The sequence below is a fragment of the Cyprinus carpio genome, chromosome A19 (assembly GCF_018340385.1).
Source record: "Cyprinus carpio isolate SPL01 chromosome A19, ASM1834038v1, whole genome shotgun sequence".
NCBI classification, from domain to species: domain Eukaryota; kingdom Metazoa; phylum Chordata; class Actinopteri; order Cypriniformes; family Cyprinidae; genus Cyprinus; species Cyprinus carpio.
In genome coordinates, this window is record NC_056590.1 from 6,667,343 (window position 1) to 6,681,358 (window position 14,016).

Sequence of the window (14,016 nt, forward strand, 5' to 3'; positions counted from 1 at the left end):
AACAGTGATTATTCAGCTCTATTTATGGGACTTCTGTGTTCATTAATACTAAAATCTTACTTGGATCGATTGGTCTTTTCCCCACATATTGAAGACCACAGGGACAGGAAAGTAATTATATTATATTAAGGGGTAGAAAAAATCCCATTAGCCATTTGATTGGTTTTTGAAAGCATTTCAGATGTAGCTGTATCGGCATGCACCTAATGATCTCATAAATTTTGTTTCCTTAGAATACACAAACAGAGGTCCATTATTAAACAGGGTTTTTTATTTATTTATTTTACATTTTTTCATCTGTGCTTGCAATATGCCAATATTTTTAATAATGTCTTTGAGATCCTTTACTAATTGGTGTGTACGTAGTACAACATACAACAGACTTTTTTCTTTTTTCCAGAATTCTTAATAGAAAGGTCATCCAAGTTATTTACTTTTACCTAGGGCCAAACCCAGCCATTGTCTTTTATATACAGTTCTCTCGACTCCATCTCAAAGTCTGTTCTATTAGAACAAATACTATAGGGTAAACCCTTGTTTTAATGGTTTAAAGCTCTTTCTTTTTAAATTCCATATTAAATTTAATTGAAATCAAAAAAGCCATTCATATACTCATGAAAAAATTGTAATTCCTCCTTTGAGCCCTTGAAATATGACATGTAACCCTTTTATTTGGATACGCAGCAAACAAATTTCAAGAACTGAGTTGTTTTTGTGTTTTATTGTTTTGTTTTTTGCTTTTTGTGTGGATTTTGTAATTATATTGGATGCATTGTCTCTTAAAGTGGCAGCACCTATTTACTAGCTGCCATCAGTGTGCTTAATGTTAATCCAAGAAATTAAGGCCTTGTCCACACTAATACTAATAACAATGAAAATGCATATTTTTCTCTCTGTCTTGGCCTTCCGTCCACACTGAGACAGTGTTTTTTTTATTCAAGGATAACAGTGCTTTTTGAAAAACACTCTCCAACGTGGCTAAATTTGAAAACGCTGTTTTCCCCCCCCCGCGTTGTAGTGTGGACTGTGAAAAAAATGGAGGCTTTTGAAAACAATGACAAAATTTTAGTCATTTGAAGCATATTATACCAATAGATATCCTTGTTTATGCTGGTATTGTGCATGTTATGTGCTATGTACTTTCATGCTGCATTCACACCAAACATGAATAGAGCGTCTGGCACGAATGATTTCAATGTTAAGTCAATGTAAAGACGCGGTTTACGCGTGTCTGGAGGTCTCGTGGCGCGAATGAGGCGTTTTCGGCGCGAATGGTGCTTTTTGTGCATTTACGCATCCGCGAATTCAACTTTAAAAACTAAATGACACCCTAGTTCAAAAACTCAACTGATGCAAATTCGCTTCTGACTGCTGAGTTGAAAATTTTTAACTTTGGCATCAATTCGTGCCGTGTTAACCAATCAGGAGGCCTGCTTGCTGCTGTGGCGGCAGGCCCGCACGAAGTCACTCATTCAACATGGAGGAACGACTGATAACTGTATTTGGTGTCCTGGAGGGTGATCCTCGCTCCGACGCGGGACACAACAAGTCATCAAATTGGGCGCGAGACAGGCGTAAGTACCGCTTGAAAGCGGCCGTCATCCAGGCGCAGTTCCTGGAGCAAATGATAAAACTCGCCAAACTGGGAACGCCTACCTAGCATCTGGTGGACCCAAGTACGGCGACGCTGACCCCTACGCCGCTGTTCTGCTCTCCAGAGCAAATACAAAGCGGTAACTCTCTCGATGAATGCTCGATCAACATCAGCCATCTTGCAAACAGACAACCGCCTAGCACTTGGCCCTCCCACAAGACGCGGATTTCGCCTCGGACGCGCGTCAATTTCCCTTCAAATGCTTGCTTTTTACGCGTGTCTATTTTGCTCTAGATGCACGAATGCATTCAAAATGTTCAAGCGGCAAACTAGACGCGAATTTGACGCTCTATTCGCGTTTGGTGTGAACGCAACATCACACTACTTAGGGAGTATAATGGTGAATGAGCGCAACCTAGACACGTCAGTGAATGGGGAGATTTTTACTAAATAAAATGATCCTGCCAGAAGAAGTGCATGAAATCCTATCAGGGAATTAGGGAAATCGTGAGTGTGTGCGACCTGGACGCGTCAGTGAATGGTGGGTTCTTTTCGTAAATGAAATTATCCTGTCAGAAGAATGCATAAAAACCTATCATGTCTGTTCCTTGTGTATCATCTGCAGTGAGCTTTTTTGAGGTTTTTTGCATGCGCAGAAAAGAATTTAATGTTTTCTGATGTTTCAGTGTGGATGAGACGAAGTTTGCAAAAACACTTGAAAACGCTAGTGTGGACGGAGAGCGCTGTTTTCAAATGCATCCGGATTAATGTAGACGTAGCCTAATGGGAGAAAATCAGTCACTGCTCTTTACTAAATTACTTTTTAGCTTTAACAAGAATTTATCTATATTTAAATTAAACAGTGACAACTATGCAATGCAATTTTACATTTGATTATTCGGTTTCTATACCAGGACTATACCTATACCTATACAAGACTCTGCGCACTTTCTGAAATCCTGCACGGTAAGGGTTACACCTTCAGCTTCGTTCCCTTTCTCTGAGTTGGTTAGACCCTGGTACCTTGGGCTCCACTCAACCAGTGTGTCTCTAGTAACACACTTTCAAGCATCACTCCCCTCATTATTGTAAAACTAAGGATGCCCGGCTGGGTCGCCCTGAGGGGCTTCCTGGTCACCTGGATATCCCTTCTTGCTGACGCATCGAGCGGGAAGTATAGGTGGCATTTGCAAGAATCTTCTTGTATAATGCTGTTTCAGGCAGTGCTCCCCTTGCCTCAGAGGATTGTATTTTGAGCTTGCCTCTCCCGTTCAGTTCGGCACCTACTGCGATGCTTAGGAAGCTTTAAGTACACACGCTAAGTGGTAAGTGTGCACGCTAGCACTTTGCACACTTTCTAAAATCCACATAAGTGGTAAGTGTGCACGCAAGACTGCGCACTTTCTGAAATCCTGTACGGTAAGGGTACACGCTCAGCTTCATTCCCTTTCCTTGAGTTGGTTAGACCTTGGTTCCTTGGGCTCCACTCAGCCAGTATGTCTTTTATTAATACACTTCAAACATCGCTTCCCTCAACATGCAGGGCTGTTGTGAGCATGGCGCTTCCCCTTAAGAGCCCGAGTTCCTTCCCCTTCTGAGGAGTTGAATTCCTTGCTCCGTGGGCTGTTCTCATAGTAGTTTAGCAGCGCTCCCCTTTACCAAAATGGGTTGCCTATAAGCGCGCTACTCTCTTCCTGAATTCGGAGTTCTCCTCTTTGTTTTTCCCCAGAGCACCTGGCAACCAGCAGCATCAGGTGAATTAGGCCCTACCTTTGCCTCTCTGATGCGCTGAGCTTTGGCTAGCTTGCAGTATGCTTACCCTTCTGATTCTCATGATCAGGCTGTAGGTCGAGCCCCCGCCAACCCGCCCCCCCCACCTCTCTCTTTGAGAGTTAGGTTTGTGCTCCCTCAGCTAGGTAGCTACTGCTGGCCGTTCCAGCACTGGAACATGCTGCAGGCTGAGCCCCCTCTCTCGTGAGAGTTGGGTTGTACTCCCGCAGTTAAGTAAATTATTGCTAGCTGTTCCACCTTTGGGACATGCGGTAGGTCGAGCTCCCCTCTCATTTGAGAGTTGTGTGTTTGCCCTTCCCCTCAGCTAGATATTTACTGCTAGCCGCTCCAGCATTATTACCATAGATCGAGTTGATGACTCTCAAACATATTGGTTTTGGGATGCCCCATTCCATCTAATGGAGTGCCATGAGAACCCTCTTAGAACAGTATCTTAAAATCCATGTTATGGCAAGTGTGTATGTGAAATCTTTGCACACTTTCTAAAATCCACACTGTGGTAAGTTTGCACGCTAGTTCTCTGCGTTCTTTCTAAAATCCTATATGGTGAGGGCTTCGCGCAGTTGCTTCGTGCCCTTTTTCCTGAGCTGGTAAGCCCCGTTCATCCTGGGCACCACTCCACCATGTATCCATCAGGATACCTATTTGAACACCGTGTTGCTACTAGGGATCTGTTGAGACAGTTCCTTCAGCAAGCTTATGCAAGAGCAAGCGGTAGCCCCTGTGTGACAGGCCCAGACTTAGTATATTGTTAGGCTCTTGGTCATATCCCTTTAAAGGAATCTATCTTGATTCCAAGCCTTGAGCTCTACCCCGGACCCAGGAGTCTGGCCCTAACAGGTAAGTTTGGGTATGTAGCCTAGGCCTTTGGCCGTAAGGAATAATGTCACAGACAGCCGTCTAACGTCCCAGTGCAACTCCCATGGAAATGGTAGAGTTGGTACTTAGTGCTCGCAATGGTTCTGGCCTGCACTCCCCTCAGCCAGGGGCGCGGGAAGATGTTTTAGGTTGGGGTGCTGTACACGCGGGAAGGGGGGTTCGTGCAATAGAGCCTATTTACACTAAGTGCAAAAAGCTAGATTCTGTTTATACTATGTTAAAATAGCAGGGTAGTCTGCTAATTACTTATTTCAAATAGTGGCAATTATCTGCACCTCAGCATTGTAATACATTATAAAACAGTATGCAATAAGAACTTTAACTGGATGGCACCTTATTGGGACAAAAGCCTAGACCTACCCTAACGCTACCGATACTATTTTCAACTTTTTTATATTTTCTTAATTTTTATTAAAAATAAATGCTTTTTCTGATGTGATATGAAATTTGAAAAGGGAGGAAAAAAAGTTCACCATAAGGCAAATTTGAACCCAGGTCGATCACGTCAAAAGGAGCATTACACACGCTTTATCATCTACACCACGGAATCTGAACAAATAATGACAGCCTTTTGTAATTATTTTTATTATTTTTTATTTATTCCAACAGTTAAACAGTTGCCCTCAGAAAGAAACAGGGGTGCTGCAGCACCCTCAGCATCCCCACTTCCCGCGCCTGTGCCCTCAGCATGGTGGTGTGGGTACACTGTTCCCCATAGTGGACCCCTAGAGGATGCAGTTCGAAGTTCCCTTGAAAGGGGAACATCTCAGGTTACTTATGTAACCATGGTTCACTGAGTAGGGAACGAGACACTCCGTCCTCTAGGTTTCTTGCCATGCTTTGGACGTAAGCTTTCAGACAAAGAAGTGAATGATGCGTTCTCCCGGCACCTATTTATACTATAGTCGCAAACGGTAGTGACGTCATGGGGTGTCGCCGGCCAACATGTTGTTGGTGTTTTTTCTTCAGACACGGGTCACGACGAGGCGTTCCCCATAGCGACCTCTAGAGGTCGCAGTGTCTCATTCCTTACTCAGGGAACCATGGTTACATAAGTAACTGAGATGTTTACTGTGCTAGTCTGTACAGCCAAAGGCAGAACAGTTAGCAACCTTTGCATGTTTGCAGAAAAGGCTTACTAAAAAGTGACTGGGTTGTCCTTTTCAACATTTCTGGTTTGGTAAATGCACTGGGTACCTGATTATAGCACTTAAACAGAAAAAGTCAGATTTTCATGATGTAACATTTATTTTATTTTTATTTTTCTCCACAGTCAGATGTCAAATGTGCACATGGTGTCGGAATGAAAGAAAACCCACCTCCCATCTCAGAAAATACTCAGAGAAACTAAGGAAATAATCAGACAAATGCTCAGCAGTGATTCTAAAGTCAGACCTTCAGTTGAAGACATTCTATCAAAAAAAAAACCATTCCTGAATAATGCAGGCTAAAGAGAAACAAGAGAGTTCCAGATATACTTGAGGAAAGATTCATGAAGTCCATTGAAAACTTGGAGGCCTACAAAGATTCTGAGGAGTTCTTGTCGGAGGAACAACTAATTAGCAGCTGCAATCTAGAGGAGATACATCGTAAATGCACTATAGGCAGTTTGTCAGGTGCAGTGATTGGAGCAGCTGGAGGAATCACTGCATTGGTTGGTGCAATTCTGGCACCTTTCACTCTTGGAGCATCTCTGATTGTTTCAGGTGTTGGTATAGGAGTCAGTGTTGCAGGTGGTGTAACAGGTGGTGCATTCAAACCTTACAGATACATTCAAACAAAAATCACTGAATGAGAGCCTTGAAAATCTTAAGAAAAAATACAAAGATGGAGATGCTCTGATTTTCAAATCACAAAAAACACTGCGCTTTCTGAGAGAAATCACAAAGTTTCATGGTTTAGCGATTATTCAACATTTGATCATATACAATATCATGGAGAGTAGGAAGAAGTACAGTAGCATGTGCTGCAGAACTTGTGAATCTGCTGACAAATATTGGTAGGGTTGGTACTCAGGCTGCTAAATTTGGAAGAGCAGCAGCGGCAGCTTCTGGAGTCTTAAGTGGAATTTTACTTGCAGCTGACATTGCCTTCATAATGAAAGATTCCAGAGAGATTCATCAGATGAGACAGAGAAAAATAAAAGATCCAAAAAAGGTCAAATCCAGTGTACTCAAGTCCATCATAGAAATGAGAGAAATGCATACAGAACTTTGCAATGTCTTGAAGGCAATCAAAGAAACAAGAGAGTTGATACTAAAAAGGAAATCAGGCAGGAGTTAGAGAGATAAACCATCAGTCAGTTGGCATAATCCTGTAGATTTGTCTGTGAAACTTGATGCAGAAAAAGAAAAAAAATATTTCTAAGATCTTGAACTGAGCCAAATAATATAATGTAAAGTGCTACGTATGAGGCTGGATTTTTACAATATTATGAGCTACTATATTTTGCTATATATAAGACAGAGGATTGGATTAGTTTATTAGTTAAGCTTTCATTTTAGTGAATTTTAGAAGTTTTAATGTAAGTCAAATCTGATCTTATTCCAAGACGAATGTTATTACACAGAAGATGAGAATATTCCTCTTCAGATTAATGTCTAACTAGTACACTTTTTCGAAATAATTATTGTTTCACAAGTTCGCCTGCCCATTCAGTCCTGGCTTGATAATGGTAAACTTGACTTGCTGTGCTTGAAGGAGGCTTGAACCCAAGGCTCGGCTCGAGCTCCAAATAATGACTGTATAAGTGTTAAGGAAAAATGAAAGAAATAAAGAAGGAGAAGGGATGCTGGAAGATTTGTCACTGGGATGGCACAATGACTGCTGCTTATATATCGCTGTAGCAATGATTGACAGGACTGAATAATTAGGCTCCTCCTTAACCTATGTTTAGAACTTCATCTGTATTTGTTTCAATTTGTATTGTTAATTGTCATGTAATAACCATGACACACTTAGCATATTTCACAAAATCATTTGCCACACTTAAGCTCAGGGCATTCATATGTAAATGAAGCTTAAATAAACAAATTAATAAAAAAAAAGAAACTATTTTGTGAATAAATGCATTAAAAATAGTAGTCTATTTCAAATGTTTAATCTATTTTTAAAAAATGCTGGAGATTTGTGATATCTGAAGTGATATAGTCTGGCCAGCGGAGAACTGGCCCTCGACTGAGGCTCAAGGTTTTTCTCCATTTCTGTCACCGATGGAGTTTTAATTCCTTAACACTGTCAACTTTGGTTTGCTTAATTGAGGACACTTGACTGATTGCACAAACACTATCAGAAGAGAAATGAACTGGATGATCACCTTACTAAATTATCAATGAACTGACTTCAATTGGAAAAATGATTCTTTGTTATTGTCCTCTTGCATTATTGACAAACTGTTTTCCTGTTTGACACAGTAAAGCTGCTTTGACAATCAGTATTGTATAAATCACTGTCAGTGTTTCTCAACCCTGGTCCTGAGCGCCCCCCAGCACTGCGCATTTTGTGTGTCTCCCTGATCAAGCACACCTGATTCAACTCATTAGCTCATTACAAGAAACTCCAAGAACTGAAATAGGTGTATCCGATAAGGAAGACATACAAAATGTGCAGTGTTGGGGGGGTGTCCAGGACTAGGGTTGAGAAAACACTGCACTATGCAAATAAAGGTGACTTCACGACTGTAGTGAAGGAAACAAAAGTGAAATATACTAATGGGCATGAGACAAAATTATCTAGTTTACTGTTGAATTAAATAAATTGAAGAAGAAGAAGGAGAAGAAGAAGAATAGGAAAAGAATAGACTACGAGCAGAAATGACTAAGCACGGCATAAACTACTGTTACTTCAGTATGCTATATTCAAAAACAACCCACGCTCTATTTTCTTCATTTCTGTATAGATAAATTAACACTGAATATAGTGGAAAACTGTGGTTTATTAATTACAAAAAAACATATATCAGACATGAATGAAATACAAAACATAGATAGATAGATAGATAGATAGATAGATAGATAGATAGATAGATGTCAGAAAGCTCAAAACAACTCAGACTGGTTTCTTGAACATGACAATGACTTCACTTTTTCTCAAATGGCCTCCATTAGTTACTAGTAACTACAGAGTTATGTCTTAACCCTAAAAAGAGCGATGTATCCTGGGGGATAGAAGCATTAAAATAAAAAATAAAAGTAATGTTAAAAGGAAAAAAAAGGAAATTTTATTATTTGCTGCCTTAAGAAGATGGAAAATACTTTTTCTGATTTCTCTTTATGATCTTATGCTTTCTTATGTTTTCATGTTTTATTTTTCTTAGTCTCCCATAAAAAAATACAAAATAAAAAGTTTAAAACAAGCGTGAGAACATTGACCATTCTCACGCTGGTTTTACTAATGTGGTTTCATACATGACAGATAACAATTTAATGACGTGAAGAACAGACTTTATCTTTAAACAGATCTGTATCCTTCTGTGGTTGGGTAATTTTTTTGTTAGTTTCTTTTTCAGTATTTCATGTAATTAGGTAGAAAACGGAGCATTGGGCTTTTTCTGTATTTGACAACTGTAAATAGGAATGTAAACAGGGATAGACCTATGGATATGCAGTTTTATGATCAATTCCCTACTGCACCAATTTCTCTAGGAAATAGAGATCATGAAGCAAATTAAAAATAAATGTTGATTTTGGTGATCTCATCATTAAAGGACTGCAAGTGGCAGAGAAAGACGAAAAAGTAAAAAGGAAAAAAAAAAGTGGAAAGGTGTCGTTTGAAAAAGAAAGAGAAACCTGGAATACCAGCAGAATATATATAACTATAATAAAGTTGATGCGAAAAACAGGAGGAGACTTTGAATGGGAAAATAATGAACTGATAAAAGAGATGGCTGAATACAATATGATTAATCTTGAACTGCAAGCATTAACGAGTGACTTAAGTCTGTGCTATACTTTCCGCAATGAGCAATCCAGACGCGGACTTCTTCCATTTATACTTCCGAAAGCATACACCTGATGGTCCCGCTCCGCAAACAAACATGTGAACAAACAATTGCCCAGAACTATTGCACATCCTGGCTGTCTTTATATTCTTTTATTGACGGATTGTACAGGTTCAAGTAGCAATGGGCGCGCACCATTGCGGACTCTATCTGACTCTCAAACCCACACCCCCCGATCACCATTTTTACGCCACCCCCAACACTCTCTGATGACGACTCTAGCGGACTCGCGGACGCAGCAGACGCGCGGGGAAAGTATAACAGAGGCTTTAGAATCATGAAACTTAAAGCTCCAACTCTAAAGTTATATTAGTTTCAGATGTATGTTTTGATAACACCTTCTGTTCCCTATTTCTGTAAGTGTTAATGTTTTGAGGCTTTAAGTTGCTATATGCTTGTTTATTTAGACGGTGGAAAGGAAGGGGTTGCATCTGATAAAGAACTTGTGAGATGGAATCTCTATCTAGCCGTATTAATTTTGCTATATCTGCATATAAGTGTGACTTTTGTGGTTGAGATAATGTATATATATAAAACTAAACTTAGAGATATTTTTATTACTTATGAGTTATTCAAAGGAAAAGGCAAAAAAAAAAAAGTCTCTGAGTAATTTATTTATGTATAACAAATAAAACAAAAACCTAAAAATAACTTATATACTGGAAACATATTATCACATTTCTGGATCTCAAAGGAAAAGGCAACAAGAAGCCCGAAGACTCAGCTGGAGCAGGACTCGGACTCTGGCTCTTTTTTGCCACATTTCCGGATCTCAGAGATAAGGGCAAATGGGCAGCCAATTTATGCTGCGGCGCCCGGGGGAGCAGTTGGGGGTTCGGTTCCTTGCTCAAGGGCACCTCAGTCGTGGTATTGCTAGCCCAAGACTCAAACCCCAAAAACCTTACAGGGTTAGGAGTCAAACTCTCTCTAACCACTAGGCCATACTTAATGGGGCAATACTCAACCCCAAAATGAAAAATAAAAGCCGTAAAAGCTTCGTTCGTCTTCAGAACACAATTTAAGATATTTTGGATGAAAACCAGGAGGCTTGTATCCCTTTCAGTACTAAAGTTGAAATAAAATAGGCCTATACTTGTTTGTGCTAAAGTGGAAACTACAGTATTTTAAGTATACTGAAGTACACTTTAAATATCCCTTCTTGTATTTAAGTTTTGAAAATGGAGAAATTCACTCAGCATAAAATGTATTTTGTTGACATAACAATTACAATTAAATAACACTTTAAGCATATTGACACTACATTTATGTTATACTAATAACAAATTGAGGTAATACTATCATTTACTTTTAGTAAACTTTAAAAAAACTGAATATATATATAAAAAATACAATACATATTTCATGCTTGCCCAAAATGCATTTGTAAAAACTATAGTATTCTACAAATTAATTTGTAGTGCACTAAGTTTGTGCTGAAAGATTACATTTAGGACTACAATAACTAGAGTGCTTTTTTCAGAGCAGCACAAAAGGTTGTGGGTTCAATTTCCAGAGATCACACATACTTGTAACCAAAAAAAAAAAAAAAAAAATGTATAGCCTGAATGGACTGTAAGATAGACGCTTTGGATAAAAATGCATCCAACTATAGTATAGAGTCTATAGACATTGCAATCTATTTTAGTATACTTATCATAAAAAATATATATATATTTTTAAAATACACATTAAGAATATTTATTTTTCACTAGGGAAGTTTGCAAAGGTAATAAATCAGATGGATAGATATGGTGTAACTTTGTTTTAAGTACAATAAACATCAAATCTTTGAGTACAATTCCCTTCTACTAAGTTTCATAATTTTAAAACACTAACTTATAATACTAAATTATAAGTTATATTCATAATGTTTCCAACTAGTATAGAATGTCTAATCTGATAAAATACATACAAATCATAAATTCAGTGCAAGATCCTTTTGATTAGAATTTCTTTGGTTTTTTTATTAATTATGATGGATGATCAAGCAAAATTTGGCCTTTGTGTGTCCCTCATATATTTACAGTCCTGTTTAACAGGAAAGTCATGGCTGGACAACATAATCATGTGAAAAAAAGATAGGACACCCTATTAAATTTTGTGGTTTTACATATTAGGACATAAAAAAATATCCAGTCCTTGTCAGGTCTTAATAAAAAATCTTAGATAAACAACACCACATGACATATCACTCCATGTCATTATTTATTTTTAAAACATAAAAGCCCAAAGTGGATAAGCCCATGTGTGGTGAACTTAGGACACCTTTATTGTTAACATAAGATTAATAGGGTAACTAATGGTCTCAGGCACTGCTACAACTTTTGCACAGACACTTTTGGGCAGTTTGCTGGTCTGAAGCCTTCAATGCCAAGGAGGTAAGACATCAGTAATGATCTTAGAGAAGCAATTGTTGCTGCCATCAATCTGGGAAGAGTAACACGGCCATTCCTAAAAAAAAAAAATTAAGTCAATCATTCCACAGTGAGGAAGTTTATTCACAAGTGGAAGACATTCAAAACAAACACCAATCCTCCCAGGAGTGGACGTCCCAGGAAATTCACTCCAGACTGTGTAATGTTCAGAGAAATGGGAGACAACCCAAGAACTGCAGCTAGGCCTCAGTTAACATGTTAAATTATAAAGTTCATGACACAGTACATTTAAAAAAAAATATGGGGCAAATGTTTGGAAGGGTTGCCAGAAGAAAGTCTGTTCTATCTAAAAAAAAAAAAAAAAAAAAAAAAAAAAAAAAAAAAGCATGGTAGAATAGTTTTAGGTCTGCAAAAATGAACAAACCTTAAGACTTCTAGAACATTGTTTCTTGAAGAGACGCTAGACCAAAGTGGAGAAGTTTTTGGTCCATAACATGACTGTGCCACGTTTGGTGAAAACCTAAAGAGCATATCAACACAAACACCTCATACCAAAAACGCACACATGCTGGTGGAGGGCTGATGATTTTGGGGTTGGTTTGTAACCACAAGGACCTGGGGCACCTCACAGGGATTTGAGTAGACCATGAACTCCTCTGTATACAAAAGTATTCTAGAGTCAAATGTGAGGACATCTGCCTGACAACTAAAGTTGGGCCAGTATTGGATCATGCAACAGGCCAGTGATCCCAAGCGCACCAGCAAATCTGTAACAGAACGGCTGAAAAAGAAAAAGAATCAAGGTGTGTTGCAGTAGCCCAGTCAAAAGTCCAGAGCTCATCCTGACTGAAATGCTGTGGGGAGAGCTAAGCATAAACAAATGCTCACAAACCTCAATAACCTAGTGACATTGTTAAGAAGAGTGGACCAAAACTCCTCCAAAACGATGTGAATGACTGATATAGTCATATAGAAAAATTATTACTTCAAGTTTTATCTGCTAAAAATGTATCTACAGGCAATTAAATCATTGGATGTCCTATCTTTGTCACACATGCCTTTTCCATTTTGGCTTTATTTTTGGTAAATCAATAACGACAGTGTAATATTTAATCTGTTGTTGTTCATTCTGAGGTTCTATTTTCCAAATTTAAAGGACCTACCAAGGACCAGATAATTCAGTATAAATAATTGATTATGTCCTGATACAAAAAAAACATGGAACTCAATAGGGTGTCCTAACTTTTTTATCAGACTGAAGATGTAAATAGGTTTGTTGATATAATAAAGAATTGTTTAATGTTATGCTTCCTTTTTTTTTATAAACATGCGTGAGAACATTTGCCTTTCTCATGCTGGTTGGGTTTAACCACCCATGTTGCTTCATAAGGAAGAAAAAGTAAAGTACATGAAGAAGTAAAGAAAAGCATCTTTAAACAGGTCTGTATGCTTCTGAGATTGGGTAATATTCTGCTAGCATCTCTTATGTCTCTCGATTCTTTCTATTGAAATGTTGCATAATTTGCAACCTCCTTGCACCAATCCATTGTGTAATGTGTTCACAACAACACTTGTGTAATGCAGACATGTAGTCATGTAGTGTGAGAAAACAGCACTCTGATGACTTTGGCAATCATGTAGTGTGTGCTGGTATTAATGCCTTATTATATTCATTTTATTTGTGGCTGGAAGTCAGTTGTAGCTGTAACATTGGGGATTTTATTGTGTTATAATATGAAACAATGTCTTATCTTTCAAATTATATAACTTTATCACAAAAATACAAACAATAACCATGGTTTTGATGTGTAACAGAAAAAATCTAACTTTTGCATGAACGACATATGTTTTACTTCTAGTTGGTCAATTCAGTATCCCCTCACTACACAAAGTCCGGCCTCAGTTTTTAGCTGATTGTTGAGTCAGCAAACACTTCACTTCTTTTTTTGTTTATATAGGGTTGCTTGCATAAAAAGAAAGCAGAGCATTGTTAGTGTTGAACAAATACAAAGAACTGCTGTTAGACCAGTAAATAACCAAGCTGATATATATGATATATTAATTAAAATTTGAGGCAGTCTCTGTAGTGATTATTGTATATGCAGTACCTGCACACAGTGGAAGAGTTGGAGGCTTTCTTGCTTATATTATCAGTCAGTTGATCATGTTTGGCTGTTGTGTAGTGTCTCTTTCCTCATCCTGTGATTTTGGACTTTTTTTTTGGACTTTATTCTTTTTGGCAGCCATGTTTTTTGCAGTCTAGTGACTCTCCTGTATGTCAAGGCAGCCATCCAAAGGCCATCTGGCCTTATCTAGATATTATGAACCACATGAAACAAGTCAAGTAAAGTCTAGTCACCTTTATTTACAGTATGTAG

General features: G+C 38.4%; 1 pseudogene; it reads left to right on the top strand.

The window, feature by feature from the left end:
- LOC122148719 overlaps positions 1-6,547 on the top strand; it is a 7,491-nt pseudogene extending 944 nt beyond the window's left edge.
- The last annotated feature ends 7,469 nt before the right edge of the window (positions 6,548-14,016 follow it).